The sequence below is a fragment of the Anguilla rostrata genome, chromosome 18 (assembly GCF_018555375.3).
Source record: "Anguilla rostrata isolate EN2019 chromosome 18, ASM1855537v3, whole genome shotgun sequence".
Lineage (NCBI taxonomy): Eukaryota > Metazoa > Chordata > Actinopteri > Anguilliformes > Anguillidae > Anguilla > Anguilla rostrata.
Window position 1 is genome coordinate 30,959,196 of NC_057950.1, and position 5,303 is coordinate 30,964,498.

Below are 5,303 nucleotides of genomic sequence, written 5' to 3' on the forward strand. Positions count from 1 at the left end.
TCCTACATAAAGAACTGTCATCACTGGGACAACAGGAAGCAATGCCTCACAAGGCCTTCATGGAGGAGCTCACTGTGCGGCGTCTCACAGAAGGCACCCAATGTAACAAGACGGGAATGTTATGATCATGTGCCTGTGCCTACAGCCTCACAGACTCTGGATGCCAGCAAGGTGGCTTCGATTGGTCGCAAGACATGTAAACTCTGCAGGATGGACTTCGGGAAAAAACAGAACACTCCATGGAAGTGCAAGGAATGTGATGTCCCCCTGTGTTTACAGCCAGACAGGAACTGTTTTGCAAAATGGCACTTGCAACTTTGAAAGATTATACACAAAATATATAAAATAGTGTATATTGTGTAGGTGCTCTTTTTACATTAAGCACTTTTTATATGCATTGGCTTTTGTGTTTGTTGTTTTGTAAGGCACTTGTGGCAACCATTCTGGAGTCAAATTGTGTGTGTGAAGCAGAAATATTGGGTTTATATTGTGTAAATGCTCTTTTATATTATGCACTTTGCCTAATAAAGTTGATTCTGAAATAACCTGGAAGTGTGTGTGAATTGCATCTCCCATTCATATAATTTACTTCAATGAATGTACCAAAATCAAATGATGTCTGCGTTTCTGTCTTCTAAATGGCTCACTGTGTATTGCTTTGTGAAAAGTCTTTGTCTTAGAGGTGGGGAGGCATGCGGCCAGGTGTGAATAGCCTACTTAGCAGGCAGGTCCTCCTTCTCAATAAATATTAATTACAGAAAGGCCATTAGCCCTCCCATTTTCAAAAATAATAGTCACAACACTTACTTTTAGCAATTTATTTTATATTTCTCATTGGATTTGCAAAAATATTTTGTCATCTTTTGATACCCAAGACCTTGAACACATTTCAGTGACCAAAAGTCTTCGTCACAATTGTTTAGTGTGTTTTATTACAACATTCCTGTGCATGTTCAAAACTACTGTTTACTATTTGTGTGATTTTAGAGCTGTTTACAATCCACACATGATTATGACCTACTTACTACTGCCATATTCTTGTAGCTGAGTTTGTGCTGAAAACAAAGATATGAAAAACTTTGGAATCACTGTATGAGAAATATGCTGATGTGGCCCCACCGGTGATGCGTTTCCGTCCTGCGCGGCAACCTGGAGTGCAGCTGAGCTCGACAGAAGCCCACACTCCTCTGGATTTGTTCAAACTATTTTTCTCTACAGATGCTGTCAGGACACTGTGCAAGAACACTAAGGAGCATGCTGCCAGGGCAATAGCAAAAGGGAGGAAGTATAAATGGACTGACATTGGGATAGAGGAATTCTACAGGTACATTGGACTGATTTTTTACATGGCCATGGTAAAGCTGGACCAAATCAGAGATTACTGGCGGCAAAGTAGCATTTTCTCTGTCCCATTCCCAGCAACCGTAATGACAAGGGACAGATACAGAACTATTTGCTGGAATGTACACATGAGTGATGCAGACAATCCACACATGATTATGACCTACTTACTACTGCCATATTCTTGTAGCTGAGTTTGTGCTGAAAACAAAGATATGAAAAACTTTGGAATCACTGTATATGAAGTTGATGAAATTTACACAAATGCCAGAGCATCGCAGAATCACCAGTTTGCCTCATTTTACCCTTAGACCCCAGAGTGTTAACACTTGCGGAGTCGTGTGTGAGGCTTGTGACTGGGGTGATTTTAGAAGATGCTATGTGGAAGTAGCCGGCGGTTTAAAAGACAAAAGTACATTTAAGCCGGACCAGCGACGCTACGCGTAAACGATGGATCACAATGGTGGTGATGCCGCAACTGTGGATGGGAGGGAGGGAAAAAAAAAAAAAAAAAAAAAAAAAAAAAGAGACTGATCATTTGGGAAAGCATTTTTCAAAACGGGGCTGCTTTAACTGACTCAACAACTGATGGTAACAGCACATTCTGTTCGAAGAACTGAATTTATTGAACAACGCGCTTGCTCAAGCCGATAATTTTTGAAGATCACCGGCTTTTGAGCTCATTTGACTGTGAAAATTAACCTGTGTCGGAGGTTTGAGGAAATGAGGATTTAACACTCGTAAAAACTGTTTTGAAATGTCTACGCACATTTAGGCTGTCATGGCTGTGTCTTTTATCGTTTTTGGTGATTAATGTGAGCTTTCAAAATAGAAAATAATTTTGTTGTCTCTACATTTTCAAAATAAATGTGCCTTTTGCAAATGATTATTTTTTAATAAATGTTATGTTTTAAATAAAACGCTGTTTAAAAAAAACTTACAACAGTGTCATCTTATATTGTTACTTAAAATGAGTGTGAAATATTTAACCATTGTTGGGAAACAGACAGTTTTGTGTATTCTGCGTTTGGGAAGTTTCTGCTGGGCCCCAGGGGGGAAGGGGGTGAGCCCCCTGTTGTATTCAATTTCAATGTGAATGGTACCTGTTTGAATAGGTAGGATGGATTTGAATTTGAATGGTCCAATCGGAAGGAAGCACAGCCTCTATCACCAATCAGAGGCAGTGCTCCCTTTCAACAATATAATTCCACAATATGCAAATACCAGTCTACTGGAAACTGTAAAAATCTGATCACCCACCAATACTATTTTGAACTTCCTTGCTGAGTTGTTCCCGTAGCCGGCTGCGTATTAAAACCTTCCTGTTTTTACTACAAACTTTTGATCTGCTTCTTCCTGGGCTAACGGTCATTTTACCTGTTTTTGGTAACATCTTGATTCACCTACAAAATATATGGTCAAGCACACACACTCGCCCCGGCCACACCTTTAGCCGCATGGTAGGTGGGGCGATGGTCCTTAAGTCACCAAATTTCAAAGTTTTCACCAGAACTTCAACCAAGGCTAAGACAATGTATAAACCCTTACGGACGGCCGCGCTTTTCCAGCAGCCCAAGCCCTCAGAATCTTGGGGATATGACGACAACGACTGGGATGGTTTCCAAGACCAACCGCTTGTTGCAGCGCCATCAGCTGCGACACCGGCCGCAGCAACCGCTGCTGAAGATCTCGACAAAAACTGGTTGCAGGACCTGTGCTGTAAATCTGCCAAAATGGACATTACCTATTCACCAGCAAAGCAATCAGATCTGGACATGGACGACGAGTCACACGACACACCATGCTGCAGCAGGCCCACCAAAAACAACCGACCACCCGATGCCAACGGATGCATAACCACCAAGGCAATAAACATCAGCCCCTGGACACAGAGGACGGCAGTGCTGAGGAAAACACCCAACAGGCCCGAGAATCACACCTCCAGGAGCAACCGGCGGTTGAAACAATTCTCCAGAAACCAGAGGACACCGAAAGACGGCCCTTTAAATTACAAGCCCATTTGGAAGCTCTGAAAATCTTCAATCGTGAGTTACATTTGGTTGAACAAAGTCTCGGAGTTGAAGGAGTCAGTTTCATCTGTTTGAACAGCGTCTTGCAGTGCTGAAGGCTCGTTTGTCAGAACTACGGCTTAAGGTGTTTCAGACAATCTTTGAGAAATATTAGAAATGGCACAGAGGCAACAACCAGATCAGTTAGGCCGGGCACACAGAACATGAACTCACAAAGTTTACACAATTAATGTTATAAATCAAAACACCCCACAAGCTGCTAAAAACATTCAAAATGTTTTTATAAACCCAGATCTGCTACAACTTGTTAATAATATTAACCACGACACTAACGGCATGCATGAAATGGCTGAAGATTACTTTGATCGGTAATCAGACTCTTGATTTTCTGAATGATGCTTTAGATCGACTAAACCAGGAAGGGGGGAATCTTAATGAATTACCACCAACACCTACAGCTGATAACCCACAAGGTTCTGGAGATGTGCATGCTGCTGCTAATAGTAATGATGATGTTGGTGTGGTGACTTGTGGTCCTGACATGGTAGTGGTGCGAAGGCCCTCCTTTAATTGTGTCGGAATTAGGCAACAGTTTAACTTTGCATCCTTACACGACGTGAACAGCTATGAGGACTTCTATAATGTGCTGCTAAACATACTAGACCATTTATTGCATAGAGCTATGCAGTTGGCTAGACTGAGGGTGTGTCCATAATTGCTAATGGCGGTAGTGTCGATCTGGAAACATTTTTGGGAATGGTTGAAGAGCTGGTTTAGAGCAATTTTGAAATCCACTCTGATGATACATTGGAACTGGTGGTTCAGAGTTCAAAACCCAAATGGTGGTGCCCGTAGAAAAATAGCCACGTCATCTATTTGTAAGTCACAACCCTGAGAATAAACTCTGCTTTGCCATTTGCTTGTCTCAAATTTGCTTGCTGGAATTTACTTTCGAGCGGGTGGAGCAAGACGCCATACATTTACAGACAGTAGGCCTGGGCGTGCAGGATTTTTTTGTTACACAGCGCATAAAGTTGTCAAACTGAATAATGCTACGTGCAAAAAGGAGGGCCCCATGCGACACACACAAGTATTGCGAACAGTGTGGCAGGATGTACACCGTCAGTGCTGAAAAACCTGTACCACCTCCTTGTAGTGCGAGGCGTTGCGTCAAATGTAATGGGCTGGTTGATGATAGTAGACATGTTAGTTACATTCAGCAAGTGCAATTGGATTCAGCTGTGCAGGACCCGCAGAAGTTCTCCTACAGCGGGCTAAGTATCTGTTTTTTGCCATTAGTGTAGCTAGATTAGACTTCTACCTGTTTTGTAGTTTGCCCAGCATTAGTTTTGGTGTTTGTTTGTGAAGTGTAGTATCTTATTAGCCTCATTTGCTCTAACTAACTGCATCAGGCAGGTATTGTGTGGAGCTAGTTAGCTGCTGGCTTGTGGGGCAATTGCTTAGTCATCAGCTGCTTTTCATTTGCTAATTAGGGCTTGTAGTCTGGCTTGGAGCGACACTATTAGAACTGTTTGGAGTTAGTTGGTTAGAAAGTGCAATTGGATTCAGCTGTGCAGGACCTGCAGACGTTCTCCTAGAGCGGGCTAAGTATCTGTTTTTTGCCATTAGTGTAGCTCTACTGCTGTAACCTCTGCTAAAATTAATTATCAAACAAAAATTCATAAATCTGCCTCTAACCCTCATCAACTGTTCTCCATTTTCTCCTCTCTCCTCAGCACTCCTTCCCCACCTCAGTCCTCCCTCGCTGCAGATGACTTTGCAGTTTTCTTCGATGAGAAAATTGCAGACATCCGCAGCTCCTTCATGTCCACCACCACCCTTCCCCACTCCCCCATCTCTGTTCCCTCCCCTTGTTTCTCCACTTTCTCTCCCCTCACTGACTCTGATGTTTCCCAGCTCCTCTTCCACCGC